The sequence below is a fragment of the Macrotis lagotis genome, chromosome 3, assembly GCF_037893015.1.
Source record: "Macrotis lagotis isolate mMagLag1 chromosome 3, bilby.v1.9.chrom.fasta, whole genome shotgun sequence".
NCBI lineage: Eukaryota > Metazoa > Chordata > Mammalia > Peramelemorphia > Peramelidae > Macrotis > Macrotis lagotis.
In genome coordinates this window covers 178,439,208-178,456,575 of record NC_133660.1, presented here as the reverse complement: position 1 = coordinate 178,456,575, position 17,368 = coordinate 178,439,208, and the positions used below count along the sequence as shown (strand labels likewise).

The window sequence follows — 17,368 nt, the reverse complement described above, 5'->3', positions numbered from 1 at the left end:
AGGACATAAAGTTTTAATAAGTTAGAACAATAAACCAAAACTAATAAGGACAAATGAAAATCCCTATTATTTGGTTAAAACATCAGTTGTACTAGCAAAGTATAAAGAAAATATGTCTTTACAAGGGCTCCTATGGAAAAAAGGGTGTTTTTTCTTTTTTTATTTATTCATATTTAGTGGATCATAATATCAATATGTGTAGTTTAACAACCAAAAAAAAAGTTAATGTGATTTTAGATTATACCACAAGAGGCATGGCATCCAGAATGCAAATACTAAAATGAATTCTGGTTATTTTGATTATAATAATTTAATTTATATCATATTATATTTTTGGATAAAAATAAAATCCCATTTTATTCTGTTCCAAGCACATCTAGGCTATTTGTGTTCACTTTGTTGGTGATTTTAGGAGGAACATTGAAGAAGTAGAGAGAATCCAGAGAAGAGCTATAAGTGTACAGAAGATAGTCCATGTTATAGTAATTGTCTGTGTGAGATGTTCCAGATAATATCTCAATCCCAAACTTTATTTTAAAAAATTTTGAATAGGAAAATTTTGACTATTGATTTTCTATTGCTCTCAAATACTGATTAATTCAAAAGGAGAACAGGTCCAAATTCAATGAATAGAGAACTGACCTTGGAGCCAGGAAAACCTTGGTTCAAGTCTCACTTCTAAGGCACTTATTTCAAGAACCTGGACATATCACTTGACTTCTCAGTGTTCTGTTTAACTCTCTATAACTCTGTGTCACAGAGATGGTGCAAAATTTCTTCTTCCGGAGTTCCCTGTATTATTTTAATAATGGGTCCAATCCCTATCTCTGTAAGGTTGAGGTGGGGGTGGGGTGGGGGTGGGGGAAGGTATTCAAAAACTACTCAATGAATGGAAGAAATAAAATACCATATGTCATATGTACTAGCAAAAAACTCCAATTAAACATTAAAGTGTGATTAATAAACAATTGAATGTATTTAGTTTAAAGAAGGGAAGAACATATAGGAGGACATGATAGCTTTTTTTATGCATTTGAAAATCTGTCAAATAAGAAAATGATTAAATTTGTTTTACTTGGCTCAGAGGACAGAATTATGAATGACACATTGAAGTTGCAGAAAGATGGACTTCCTAGCTATTCAAAAGAGGAATAAACTCTTGAATGTAACAGAGTCCCTTTCATTTAGGTTTTACAGATGGAAGATATATGACCAATCACCAGGATGTGCTTCAGAAGACAGATCTTTGTTCTAGTCTTGGTTGAACTAGATAACCTCTAAGGCCATTTTCAACTCTGAAATATTGTCATGCAATAAGATTTTAGAAAAGATTATTATAGGTTGTGATAATCAAGGAGGGATGTCCTGATGGGGTTGGAGTTTTCACTAACCCTGAAAAATAGGTAGAATTTAAATGAGAAATGGAGTAAAGAAGTGATATTTCATATAGTGGGAAGATCTCAAGTAGAAGCTTGTTGCCAAAAACAAATATGACTCATACAAGAGACCATAAGGAAACCTCCCTGGCTGAGACAGAGAGTTCATTTTGGTAAATAGTATTCAGTTAGGTGTCATAGTAGATAAAGCATGGGACATGGAGTCAGAAATATTGGAATTAAAGTCCTCATTCAAACAATAACTAGCTTCTTAGGCTAGTTTCTCCTCATATAAAATGAGAACAATAATAGTATTTACTCATGGTAATTTTTTGAGGTTCAAATAACCGATAGATAGATAGATAGATAGATAGATAGATAGATAGATAGATAGCATTATGTAAAGTGCTTTGAAAACATCAACATGTGTCTTATTTACTACAAGATTTTGCTATCTCTAATATTTTATTTTTGCCTCAAGAATATGATTTTTCTCTCAACACATTCAATTTTTTTTTTGGCAAGGCGCTGGGGTTAAGTGATTGCCCAAGATCACACAGCTAGGTAATTATTATGTGTCTGAGACTGGATTTGAACTCAGATCCTCCTGATCCAGGGCCATACTGTATCCACCATGCCACCTAGCTACCAGACTGCCTTCTGTGGCGGGGGCGGGCAGGGAAATGAGGATGAGGGAAATGTATAAACCTGAAAACCTTACCAAAAAAAATGATAGGTAGAAGCTACTATTGTATATAATTGGAATACAAATAAAATATTTATATAATGAAGAAAAGAATTCTCCCAAAACTGCAAAATTAACACTACATTAACACTATGGCTACATCCAAAATAAATTTAAAAAAACAACAACAAAAACATAAACATATGAGATAATGTCATTAACTATCATGAGGCTAGATAAAGGGGGAGGTAGACCTGAAACTTGATTGAAATGAGCATTGAATATTTTTCTAATGAGTTTAGATTTTCATCCTATAGGTAATAGAGAGTAAATATAACATCTTAAGAGAATAGCACAATTGAAGCTGTTTGGACTCATATAAATGTCTAAGTGACTTCTTATCTTCTATTTTAGCATCTTCTCTCTTGATTTATCTGCTTCTGTAGTGGGCTTTACACTGAGTTATCTCCCTCTTGAGATTTTTGGAAGTTTTATTCTTCCCCCCCCTTATTAATATTATACTATCTCTTACTTTATGATTCCTGCCTTTTTGATGATGGAGCTCTTGAGCAATGGACCTCAAAGCTATGTTGGCTTCCTCCCACATTGGGGAATCACTTTTCTCCATCCTCAGGCCTGTCTCTTGTGTTCTGAGGGCATAGAAGTGTCCTCATTTAGATGCTGGCCTCATTTAGATGCGTTCTGGCCTGGTAAAGCTTGCTCTCCATTTCTTCCCCAACCCAACACACACACACACACACACACACACACACACACACACACACACACACACACAGACATACACTGCTTCTATACCTCAATTCCTATTGTTCTTTTATTCTTTTCCTGAGTGCCGCTTCAGAACACTGCTATCCCAAGGAGAGCATACTTGTTTTCCAAACCTCTCCCTGCTATACAAGGGTCTCATGGAACAGAATGACAGTGTGAGAATGGAGTCAAGGTGTTCTAATAGTGAGTGTAGTAACACTAGAGAAATTGTTGTGTGCACAAGTGCACAGACTATGGTTGAGTTGGGTTGATAGGAAAGAGGAGACTGCAGATAGGGAAATCAGATATCAGGATGCTACAGTAAGTCATGAAAGCCTTACTAGGAGATCCGAAAATATTACAGTGCATCTTACCATTCTATTTCTTTTCTAACACTGCTAAATCTTATTTAAGTTGACTTATTTTTATTAAGTGATAAAATGAAATTCTAACAAGTATTTTTAGTACCCATTTTCACTGAAAGTGAAATAAGACTTGTCTACATATTCTGTATACTATAAACATACAGCTTTTAAAGTAAGCTCCTTTAAGGAAACTTAGGGAAATTGCATTTTCAAAATAATCTTTGAAGTTTCTATATTATAGATTGAACTGATTCAAATTTTTAAGAATTAGAATCATTCTTCAAATAATAAATGGGCAAAGAGTATAAAGATAGTTTTCAAAAGAAAATTTAAGCTATCACTAGTAATAACAAAAAAATTAAAGCAACTTCATGGTTCTTTATTATACCCAAGAGAATGGCAAAATTGTCAGGAAAAAAATGATAAATGTTGGAGGGACTGTGGGAAAATAGATACAATAATGTAATTTTAGTGGAGCTGTAAATTGATCCAGCCATTCTGAAACAGTTTGGAATTTACCCCAAAAACTATTTTGTCTATGTATGTGTTTCATTTTAGCACAAAAATACCATTAAACCCCCAAGAGATGGAAATAGACAAAAAACGATGGAAAGGACCTATATGCACAAAAGTATTTATAACATTCTTTTCTTAATGACAAAGAACTGGAAACTTAAGAAGATAGTCATCAATTGTCAAATGAACAAATTATGATGCATGAAAGTAATGATATACTCTTGTGCCAAAGGAAATTACAAAAGGCTCAATTTCAGAGAAATCTGGAAACACTTATATGAGTTGATACAGAATGAAGTGATCAAACCAGAACAACTTATCCATTAATAATAGCATTTTAGTGACATAACTTTGATATATTTAAGGATACTGATCAATGCAATGACCAATAATGATTCCAAAGAGTTGATCCATAATGAATTCATGGACAATGTGAAAATGTGTTTTTTTCCTTTGACTCTGAATATTCATTTTTCTTTTTTTAGTAAAAAAAGGGAGAGGAAATAAATATACTTGATAATTAAAGAGAAAAAATGGAAAATATTGAAAATGATATTTTGAATATTATATTTAAACCTGCTTATTGTAATGGTCAATGAGAAAGTTTATTTTTAAAAAACTAAAAATAGCTGATCAGCAGCAGACATTAAAAAAATCCTCTATTGAAATAACCATTTATAAAACATCTATTGTGTGCAAAGTACTATTCCAATTGCTAAGGAGATTAAAAAAATAGAGTTGTAGCCTTTGAAGGGTTTATAATCCTTAAGAGTTTATAATGCTTCATTGTATCACAGGGCATGGAGAGAGAACAATATGAAGTAACCTAGTTAATTCACCATGCTTCAACTGAAATACCCTTAATTTATCCTCAGCCTTTGCTTATATATGGTCCTCCTGAACAGTCAATATTAATGATTAGCAACTCTCACTCATTGAGGAGTTCATTGGTTTTTCTGTAAATTGTCAATGTTTAAAATTAGTTTACATGAAGAAATTCGTGGGTAGGTTAGTAAGAACACAAACATTTACTATAGTTTTCCCATGCCAAATGATTTGGGCATGCTTTTTAGCAAACAAAATAGGTGTGTTCATTAAACCATAGTTATTAATGTTTAATAAATTAAAGTTGCCACAGAATTCATGTTTTCACTTTGATTCTTTCTATTTCCCTCATTTCATCCTTTTTCTAAATACTTGGATACACTTCTAGTTGAAGGAGATCTTGAGATAAGTAAGCCTGATGCTTGGAACATTAATATATTAAGCAACAGGTTTTGAAGCCACATCTTTGAGGAAAACTGGTTCTTATATTCCCTTACTCCACTCTCATGCAAAAATTTTAGTGGAAATGTAAAACTGTTTAACCCCATAAACTTCTCCATTACTCAGTAATATGCTTCTTATTGCCCCAGAATGAGGCTATTGACTCTACATTGTCCTCTGCTCTTGGCTCCCTTGCCCCCTTATCATATCACTGATCCTGCCCTGCTAAGTCCAAATTTTGGATTACTACCACAGTCTTCTACCTTTGTGTCTGTTTTTGTTCTGCCAAACAGAATTGGAGAAAATAATGAAACCCTGATAAGTGCTTATACTATGAATTTATGTTTCCTGTTCTTCACTGGACCTTTACTAAAGCAAAACAATCCATTTATACCTCTCTAATCAATTCACTATCATGGTTACCATCAAGGCTTTCCAAATCTTTCCAAATTTATTCAAATCTCCCATGAATCCGCATCTTCCCATCCTCCCAGTTAAAAACCTTGCCTCAAATTTCACTGAAAGAAATGAAGCTCTTCACTCCATCTCAAATCTCTCAGATCTCTATCGCACTGCCTTTCCCTTCACCCTTGTCTGATGGGAAGAAGTAACCCTTTGTACAAAGGCAAAAACATCTGCATGTAATCTTGATTTCATTCTGTGTTATCTTTTATAGCAGATTGCTCCTTCTAGGATCAAATTTTTTTCAAAGTTCTTCCTGGTTCCAGGCCAATTTTTCCTATATTCTTATATGTTGCTCCTCTCTACATCTTATATAGTATCCTTATATAGTTCCTTACTGTTCCTCACATAAAACATTCTGTCTCCCAGTTTTTTTTTTCACTGACTGGCTACTATGTCTGGAATGTTTCAAGTTTCAGCTAAAATCCCACCTTATCTTTTTCTTATCTTTTACTAATGCCCCCACCCCTACATACTGTCTTGCTTATGCCTTCTCTCTGAGATTACCTTCATTCATTATTATTCATTATAAAAATACTAATATGATATCATATTCCTCCATGCCAAGGCTAATTAGTAGCCATGATTCCATAATATTATTAATTATAAAAACACTATTATATGTTTTATTAATTATTAATATAGTGATACCTTATTGATATATAATGTTACTATGTGATACATTAATACATAATAATAACATATAAAAGTTGTTTACATATTGTCCCCCATTTTAGAATGTGAGTGAGTTCCATGGGGTCAGAGACTTTTATCTTTTTTTATATCTCCAGTGTTTAGCATAGTTTTTGGCTTAATAAATGTTTCTTGACTGACTTACTAGAAAACATCAAGTTTCCTAAACCCTGTCATGCAAAAATAATATACCAAGCTCAAGTCTTGCCCTGCTAGGCTGGATATCCTAGACTCACATCACTGATCAACCTAGCCCTATCCTCATTCCAACCTTCTGTTCTGCCCCATCTTTCATTGTGTCCTTAATTTCAATTTCAATTTTTTGGCCTTATGGACTTCTTTCCCTATTGTTAATTTTTCTCTTATAATGAAAACTAACTTCCTCCCAAACTCTACTCCTCTGGTCCCTCTGACCTATTCTATATCTTTTGCCTACATATTCTTTGCTTCCCATTGCTATTGCCAAATACTTACTCTGTCAACAGCTACTCCTCATTTGAAGTTCATGCCATCCAACTATATTATTTTTCTCCAAGTTTTCTCCCAGTTATCCATCCATCTTCTAGACACTTTCCAAGTATTTTTTGGTGACCTTGGCATTTGATACTTTACAACTAATTCCTAGTTCCCCTCCACCCTTTTCTGTTTCATCATTCTCAGAATTTTAGTATGCACATGGATGACTTTTCTAATGAACTATTTCTCAGTTCCTTGAATCCCTCAACTTTTATGTTTCCCATTTCTACTATACTTCTGCATCTCCTATATCTCAAAATTCTTTAAGATCTAATTCCATAAGTTCCCTCTTTGACCATGATAATGTGTCTTTCCACTTCTCTCACTTGCTTATTTTTATTTCCATCCTTCAATTTCTTCCTATTATTCACATTTATCAAATTTCACATTTCTCCTTGCTACCAGTCACTTGGGTCAGTCACTTAAATAGTACCATCTTCTCTACTTCTGAAAATCCTATAATTAATCACTCCTTTTGTTATAACTCTCAAGTTACTGACTGCTACTAGAGGAAAACACATGATCATTCTGACTAGATCCACAACAAATTTATATTAATTTTGGGCCCTCAATATTATATGCCAATCTTTTATTTTTTTACTGACTAAAACAACTTTTCTTCTCAATCCCCTAACTATAACTTCTCCTACCTCCCTTTCAAAAGATATTCCATTTTTCTTTTTTGCTAAAAAAAATACTGTGAATCCCTTTAATTCTGCTCTTTTATTCTTCAAAGATTCTTATTGACTCTATCTATTCAGTTCTCTTTCCCTCTGATATCAAAGAAATAGATATCCTTACTCCATGCCAAGTCTAATCAGTAGCCATGGTTCCATATATTCTAATTTTCACCATTATTTGGCTCCATCAATGAGACTCTTTTCAAAGTATCTTCCTTCTTTCATTTTTTTTATCAGACCTTTCCTCTCAGTCTAAAAACATTCTCATTTCTCCTATTACAAAGGGAAAGGATTCCTTCAAACTACCACTAAAAATGTCTAGTAATAACAGTGTATAGATATTTTCCTCCTTCTTTCAATACTCACTCTTCAAACTCTTGTAATCTTGCTTCATACTGACAATTCTGATGAAACCATCTTATCTGAGAAGATAAGACTCACAAATAATAATTTGCTAAATGTCAAATCTCTTGACTTTATGTCCTCATTATCCTTGACATAGCATTTAGTAATGTTGACCAGACCCTAGACTTCAATTTTTCTCTTCCCTTATCCTGGATGAGCCTGCAGTATTATGATATGCATTCCTTCTACTTTTTTTTCTTTGTCTTCTTTGTCCTTTATCCTCCTACCACCACCACCCTTGTGGGTATCACTCAAAACTTTGTTACTGCCCCTCCATACTTCTCATTCCATATTCTATCCTTCAGTAATCTCATTTACTTTCATAAATTTGGTTATCATCTCTATATAAAACTCCCAAATCTGAACTGTTACCAAATTCTTAGTCTCATATTTCCAGCTGCTTGCTGATTATCTTTGCATAGTATCTTCCTGAATTTTAAATTAAACATGTCTAAAAATGAACCAGATCACCTTCTCACTAAATCATGTCCTTCCCTCTAGCTTTCTTATTTCTGTTGATGACAAAACTTAGTCTCCCAGAATCAAATCTGAATGGTTTGTTTTTATTCTCTCACAAGCTACTTCATCCCTCATATCCAATATTTTCAAAACTTTGTCAATTTTACTTTGCCAGTATATCTAGCTCCTGTCAAATACTTTCTACTCCCAGTGCAACTGCCCTAGCTCAGACCCTGGTTACATCTTACCTAGATGATTATAATCTTCTCCCAATTGGTTTTCTCCAGTTTTTTTCCCTTTCTAACTTGTCCTCACTATTGCCAGAGTAACCTTTTGAATACAAGCTCTGATCACTGTGTGAAAACAGGACTGAGTTTAGAATTAAGGGACCTGGGTTTAAATCCTAGTCCTCCACTTATTACCTTTGCTATTTCAATGTTTCCATTGTATTTAACTTTTTCTGATCCCATTTGGGGTTTTTTGGCAAAAATATTAGAATAATTTGCTGTTTCCTTTTCTAGCTCATTTTATAGATGAATATATAAAGTCAAGTGGGTCGTTGCTCAGGGTCACACAGCCAGTAAGTTTCTGGGGTCGCATTTGAACTCAGATCTTCCTAACCCAGGGCAAGATCCACCTAACAGTCCCACATCCGATTCATGTGATTGTCATGGCATCACCTCTCCTGATACCATGGTCTTCTTTGAGAATGAACATTTATGATGATGATGATGATGATGATGATGATGATGATGATTAGCCGGCAATGTAAATGTACATAGAAAATGTAAATCAAATGTTCTCATTTGAGATTTTAAAAGGACTGTTATAAGGTAAAGGAATACTTTTAATAATAAACAACAAAACCTATCATGGATCTTTACTAGAAATTTATGCATTAGGGTTCTCTGTACTTCAGATTTGTTGTTATTGTTGTTGTTGTTTTTACAAATTCAGCATCCTTATTTCTTTTATTTCCTTTTTTGCATTGTTTTCTTGAATCTAAAGTAAATAAGAACTAGAATAAGACCTTTAATGAGAAATGCTCCTCAAAAAGGAAGAAAATTTGCTTGAAGCAACATAAAATGGTTCCATAACAATAAGACTACAGCTTCATTCTTTTTACTTGCTTTTACATGGCAGTTTACTCTTAATTTGAAATATCTCTAGAATACAACCTCCTTGCAACATAGGTATTCAAACTGAAGTTCATTATAAATTAGGTGGTTTGTTTATTCTCACTTTGTTGTAATATTTTATAATGGCAAGGAAAAATTCTAGAAAAATAAAATGGCAAGGAGTCAAAGACCTCAAAAATATGATATCTACATTATATGACATATATAAATTAGATTTTTTACATCTAGATAACAGTAAGTTTAGTTATTCATCAAAAATGTTTCTTATTCATTGATTCACAAGTAATTAATTATTTGGAAGAAAATTTATTTTTCAAAAAGTATCTGCTAAGTACTAGGGGTTTTGTGTTAGAATGTGATATTGTCGTGTGTAACTAAATTTAACTGGAGAAATTGGGAGACTAAATATATTCAAGAGAAATCACATTACAGTAAATGTGTGGAAGTGCCTGTTAATGGACAATGTAGGTAACAGAGTGGGAGATAACAGAGTTCTCTGTGAATTGGAAGTTAACATGTGGTGTGTGAAAATCTCAAAGTATTATTTCATCTCTACCAAGTCTTAGTGAACGCATTATTTAAAACCTATTACCAATTCCTGACATTGAAAATGAAGTCAACTTTCCCAAAGGGCAAATCTTAGTGATCTTTGGAGTTTGGACAATTTCTATAATTGATTTCTTACCCACACATAGCTCTGGATTATTTGAGTTTGATTTGATTGTGTTATCTTTATCTTCTTCCTCCTCCTCCTCCTCATCATCATTTTATTATCAATAATAACAAGCATTTATTAATTATTTACTATGTGTTAGACACTGTACTGAGGACTGCATATACAAAGAAAAACAAAGAAAAAGACACTGAAAAGGAGCAATTGGACAAGAAGAGAACCAGGAGATAGCAGTGTCACAAAACCTAGAGAAGAGACTATTCAGAGGGTGATCAACAATGCAAAGAGATACTAAGTGGTCGGGAAGTATGAGAATTGAGTAAAGGTCATTAAATATATAAATTCAAATAAATTTGGAGAGGAAAATTTTAGCTAAATGATGAGGATAAAAAGGCAGATAGTAGAAGGTTTAGAAGTGAGAGAGAGAGGGAAAAGTGGAGGTATCAACTGTAGACAATTTTCTCAAATATTTTAGCCATGAAAGAGAGGAGAGATAAAGCTAGTCAGAATGGTCAGATCAAAATAGGAATCTTTTAAGGTTGGAGGAGTGATGGATATAGTTCTAGACAGCAGAGGAATAGCCAGGGGATAAGGAATGACTGAAGATTAGTGAAAGAGTAGGGATGATAGGAGGGACAATCTGTTAGAGAATATAGGATGGAATGACAGCACAAAGTCTTAGAATGAAATCTCCTGGGGACAGGAAAATGTTTTGCTTTTTTTGCATCTCTAATGCTTTGCACAATAAATGTCATATAATAAGCACTAAAAAAAATTTGCTGATTATGCACTGATTGTTGAAGTACATGGGCTGGTTGTAATTCTTTCATCTTGCTTGAAAAGAACATGGAAATATATTCCAAGGATCACTAAAAACATTTTTATTTTGATATGAAGAAAAAAAGTGAAGATATGCTCATGTCACCTTCATTTTCCCTACTAAGCTTCTGCTTCTATGAACTCTGTTCCTTGGACCAGGACTTTATTTCAAGGCAGTAATTCCTCATGAATTCTCTATTTATGAATTAGATGAATTACAAATTAAAGAGATATTCTGCTATATCCAGTTCTATTTGTTTTTCAGTATTACTGCATTGTTGTTAGCTGAATAAAGTATAAAATTAAAAGAAAGGGAGTAACTGAATCTTACCACACAAAACTTGATGATAGTTGTAATTCATATGAAGCCTGAATTTATTAGGAAAAAAAATTCTATTCTAACCAATATCATACTATTATACAATGATAATTTGTTGGATGTATTTCTTTGGATTTTGTTAACTGTTCCTATATGTTAAATTCCTATGACTAATATGATTTAGCTGTAATCTGTTGCCAGCACCTCAAGTTCTAGACTTAGATGAATCATTTCTACTATTGGGGGCAACTACCAAAATCCCTCACTCTCACCTCTTCCCTCTCCATATAGCTAAAATTCACAATTGTGAATTAAATGATACCCAGATTATTTATAAAAACTTAAGGTGGCAAAACATATTGCATTGATAGCTGTTACTCTACCCCACAAAAAATGCAAAAAAAAAATCATCTTTCAATAACCCTTTATGAGCTCTCTACCCCATCAGTGAATCTTTCCCTCCCCATGCCCCCAGATTCATAGTGCCATGCTATAGTTCAGATCCCTCTCAGAAGGTAAATAAACTTGGGGTTTCTAGATAGACAAGATTCCAATATTCTGGTGACCCAGGGATATAGTCTAGCATTTAGCCTTGTAGTACCACCGTAAAGCCTTGCACTCCCCTCAGATGTTAGCTCTTAAGAGAGATCCCCTTCTCATAAAACCTTCAGTGTCCAAGTAAATTACAATAATAGAAAAAGAAAAGGTAGCTGTCTTCACTGTCTTGTGATTCTAGTCTCTTCCTTATCCTCCACCTATGAGAAGGCCCTGGGTGCTATCTTTCCACTCAAGAGACTGACACTAATTAGGAACTCCTTTTCTCTCTCTAGAAGACTGGATTCTCAAACTCTCAAACATAGAGTTGCTATAGAGATAACTGCACCATTTCACTATCCAGGAAATAAAGAGTGGGATTCAGGAATTTTCACATCATCTTTTGGGTCAAAAGGTTTGTGCAGTTGCCCTTTCAAGGCTGGAGCCTGAAACTTAAGATCTGCAAACTTTAATGAATCACAAGGATGAGAACAAATGCAATTCCATGTTTCTCAACCCCAGGTCAGCCATTATTGACTGCTAGAAAGAAATGAATTCTCTTTTCCTGGGTTTCAAGTCCATTCTAAATTCTTCTGTGGTCTCAAGATCTCACAGCCAAAAATAAAGTTACAGTTCATTCTATTTTATAGACCCAGCACAAAAGCATGACTACCCTCCCAAAAATCTAAGATGGATTTTTCATCTCAAATTACTGGGACCCATTCCCCATGAGGTACCAAGCATTATACCTTTATACTCTAGCAGAAAATACAGCCAGAGTCCCAAAGCTTCACATGTTGATCAGGAGCTCTCCTAATTAACCTCCTAAAATATATGAAGACTAGCTTAATGCTCAGGCTGAAATCCAGTTTCTATTTTTTCAAGTGGTTAAGAATGCTAAATGATCCCATTTTGTCTTGAAAGAATTGGTGCACCTCAAAATCAAGGAATAACTTATATATTGGGGCAATCTAGCTTTTTTAGGAATAATAGAATCAACCGAGCACAGACCTTTTATGTATAGTGGGGCAATTTAATGTGTAATTATATAAAACTCAAAATTAACCTGAAAATTTCTTTCAAACACATACACAATTATTCATTTTCATTTGGATTCCAATTTAGATATTTACTATCAGTTAAGTCATGTTTCCTTAAACCTAACAACTACATATAGGAAAAATAACCTAGTAGAAGAAAGTCTGTAAGAGTCATAGGAACTAGAAAGACCTTCAAATTCTGCCCATGAAACATACTCCCTCTGTATCCCCTTGGCAAACTGCTAACTCTCTAAGACTCTAAATTATAAAGCAAATGATAACTGGCACTGGTAGATGGAGTTTTTCCTTCCTTATTTAGGAAGTTCTCTAAGCCAATGAAATCACATATTTAGTCCCTATTCCTATTTAGCCCTCTCTCCTTCAACATGCGAGCCAAGAATGTAGTAGACATTGTGTAAATGCCTACTGAATTGGAAGCTTGCCTTGTAAAAATGTATTGTTATAAACTATTTCAAAATACAAAAATTTATAAATATTCTTAATCATGGACCAGATATTTTTATCATATCTGTACTAGTTTCCTGAACTCAGGGAATGGACTTCACTGATAGTTTTATTGCTGCAAAAAATGAATAAATAAATAAATGAAACCTATTTTTCCTAAATTAAAAAGGAAGTTATGAAAAGCATGGGCAAGAACCAGTTATACAGAGTTGGAAGAGATCTTAGATTTTAGAAATTATCTAAACCAACCCCCTCTTGTACAGATGATGAAGAGTTTAAGTGATTTGCCATAGTACATTTGCTATAGTAGTCCCTGTGACTCTTGCAGACATTCTTCTACTTCACACAAGTTAGTAACAGAGCTGAGATTTGACCGAAATCCTCTGTGACCAAGTCCAATGTTCTTTACATTCTTCTATACTGACACCCAAAAAAAGCATCAAAACAAATCTATAGAAATATAATTCACTTCCAACCATCTACTTTATCTACCTTTAGTGTTCTATCTAACCTTTTAAGGAAAATATGAATCAACTTGGCATGACATTGCCATAGGGTTTTAAAATGCCATGCTAACAGAACACAATGTGATTGCAATCTATGGGAGAAGCAGGACCCACCTTTTTCAGTCATGACTGGTTGGAATATGTTTGGTCTAGGGGATTTTTAATTTGAACTACTAGCACTTTTTTCCTTATCACTTGAATCTTAAAAAACCCAGTCTGTGATGAGTTGTAGCAGTTACTTAGAGCAATTCCCACTAGAGCAAATCCCATCAAATGTTGCTGCCCTAGGTCATCATTGATTTAAATTAGTAAATTATATACTTTTAATGTAAATAAGTTCATCTGTTTTGAATTTTATAGTACATTGAGATCCAATCCCAAACCCAAATCATTTAACTGCCCTGAGCTATGGTCTTTCCCATTTCAAATGGTTTCAAGGGAGTCCCTGCTACAGTCCAATGTATGAGGTCTGATTTTGCATAAGTTTGAAGAAACTCATTATCAAAAATTGACCACTAGGTATTTTGGAGTGAGAGTCTCAGTGCTGAGTGCACAAAAAAAAAATCTCCTAAGACATCAGCATCAGAGAAGGGAGTACCCACACCAATAAGCCCCTAGACCTTTTGAAGCATTGTTATAACCTGTGAAAAAAATGAATTTTATTTCTCGAGTAATTTTTAACTCACTTAAGAGGATTAAGAGGTACCTACTGTGTGCCAGCTATAATACTGAGAACTTTACAAATACTGATACATTTGATGAGCACAACAACTCTGTGAGATAGATACTATTATTATCCCCAGTTTATAGATGAGAAAACAGAAAAATAAAGGTTAATTGACTTGCTACAACTAGTAATTTCTGAAGTTGGATTTTTTTTCTCAGATATTTCTGACTCTGGGTCCAGTGTTTTATCTACTACCTAACTTCCTATATACTTAACCATGTAAAACTCAGAAATAACTAGATAATTCCCTGTGATTCACACACTTCTATGCAGTAACATTTTCATATCTAAATCATAATAGGTTTTTATATTTAAAATATATAAAACTTTCATATAATATTTATGATTATTTTGAAAGTAGAATCTACTCTGACATTGAAATATTGAAGTATCTATTTCTGTGCATGAAACTTGGCTTCACAGGCAGTTATTTCTCCAGTAGTCAAGCACAAAATTTTAACATTCAGTGGTGTAATTTAACAGTCTCAACTTAAAATCACTACTATATTTCCCATATAAATACAAAGAACTCCCCAGTAAATCACCAGTCCTTTTGATGAAAAACTGTTCAAGAGTACCCCTCATCTAAAAAAAAAGAATACCCCTCAAATAGAATTCAAAAACAATGGGTTCTGTATAGGATGAAAGAAAGCCAATTCATATTTGTAGTTTGAGAGAAGGAAAAAAACCAAACTGGTGTATTATATCAGATCCACATCTAACTTATTCCTAGTACTCAAGTTTGGGGAAGTAAATCACTTTTCATGCTCCTGAGATTATAGTTTGCAGAAATTTGACTTTCCTTTCTAGGGAAAACCATTGTCATATAAAATTCAACTAATTCAGGTTCACTGAGTTCAAGTCTTCTAGACTGAGTCTATACTGATTTAAAATCAAAGAATTTTTTTGAAAATGCAGTTTTATTATTTTTGAATACTTAAACATCATTTTATAGAGGGCTTACCTCAGTGAATAGATAAACGTTATTTATCATATACACCACACTAAACTACTCCAAATCTGCTTATATTGTAGTTATTATAAACTATGTGTTTAAAAAGTACTATTCTAAACTACCTAGAAACATTTTTTATTCCCTTAAGGAGATTGCATTCACTCTCTATAATTTTCCCTACTCAATTGTCTTGCAAACATTTTCATAAGTAAAATAAAAGTAAACTGGCAAAGCAAAACTAAAGGAAGAAAAATGTTTTCCTAAATATTTGCTTCAATTCCATCTTGTAAAAATTTAGCTTTAAATTGTTTCACTTTTTTAACTAAAGTGGCTATTAATGCTTCTAGCAAATGCTTTAATGCATCCTATAGTAATCCATAGAAGAATGATAAATTAGTTAATATGAGAATTGTTTCATAGTATCCTAAAATCATTTTTAAAAAAACTTTAAATTTTCAGTTATGAAAATGTGCTACCACAAAGTAACTTGAAATTGTCAATTTTAAAACCCATCATCACATCATCATCATCATCATCATCATCATCATCATCATCACCTTGTTCTCATCTTTTTTGTCCATAGACAAGTCCATTATCTTGCTATTGTTCTTTTGTATATAATGTACTGTGAATAGCTGCTTTTTCTAATTGAATAGGAGTATTAGAATGTTAACTCATCTTCTATAGAATCACTAAAAACAACCTGGGACTTTGGTAGCAGAGAAGATGATATGAACAACATGTACCTCATCCTGTTGTCTTAATTTCTTGCTCTCTGTTTTAAATGCATTTCATTACATGTACTTGGGGGGTTATGAGTATTTGGTATTGTGAGATCTATTAAAAAATGTTGTACTTAAATTTTTGTGGATTACTCTTAAGTCTGAATGTACAAGCAATAGTTCTGTCTGTTTTCAGTTTCCAGTACAATTAGTTGAATTTTCAAGTATATTTTGGAATTTATAGAATGGGGATTTATCATATAAGTTTACAAGAGAAAGCCAGCTTCTACTATGTAAATTCTGACTTTATTTTATCCATCCTCTGTCTCTTCTTTTCTTTTCCCCACCCCACCAGTATCCCTTTAATGAAAGGAGGCCCTTGTGAATTTTAGAGGGTCAGAGACTGGCAACATCTCTGGGAAACCAGGTCTACTAGATTATTAGGATAACCTAGAAATGACCTTGGTACTAACTAGGGTGATTTGATTGTAGAGGTCAATACCTGTAGCACTTACAGTACTAATAAAGTTGTGACAGATCCTTCAACTGTTTTAGTCATCTGCAGTATGATGTAGTTGAAAGAAGACTAGAATTTAATTTACTAGAATTTGGTTTGAGTCCTAACAATGGTATTTATTAGCTGTGACCACCAAAAACAAATCTCTGAGATGTAATTTCCTTATCTATGGTCTAGGGGATTTTGGACTTGAACTAGTAACACTGTTGCTTTTAAAAGATAGCTTAGGATGGCAAATAGAAATCATACTTGGGATAAGAAAGATCTGTGTTCATGTCCTGCCTTTCCCAGATAGGAGCAGTATAACATCAACAAGTCACTTCATCTCACAGTGTCCCAAGGAAACTCTCTTAAGACTACAAATTAAAGATGACTGAGAACTACATTAGCAGAATGTGTTTCTAAACAGTATTTTTCCATAATAATGAAACTTTTCCTTATCTATCAAATGAGGATAATAATAGCCTTTATTTCTCTGGGGTCGTGTGAGGATGAAATGAAATAATAATTGTAAAGCTTAGCATGGTATCTGGCACATAGGAAGCACTATATAAATGTTAGTTATTATATGGATACCAAATAAAAATTAATAATAATAATTATAACATTAGTACTAGCTAGATCACAGGTTGATAAAAGTATAACACAATGTTATGCTAACCCCACCATAGCAATCCTTTGGTCAAAGGTGTGAGAATCATTTAAGGATATGTTGCAGGTTTTCTTAGATATTTTCAAAGACAAACATACCAAATGCCTAG

General features: G+C 33.4%; 1 protein-coding gene across 1 annotated transcript in view; it reads left to right on the top strand.

Moving 5' to 3' along the window:
* The window catches only part of NWD2 (NACHT and WD repeat domain containing 2), a 169,015-nt gene that overhangs the window by 22,025 nt on the left and 129,622 nt on the right, over positions 1-17,368 (top strand). The gene's annotated exons all lie outside the window — the stretch shown is intronic.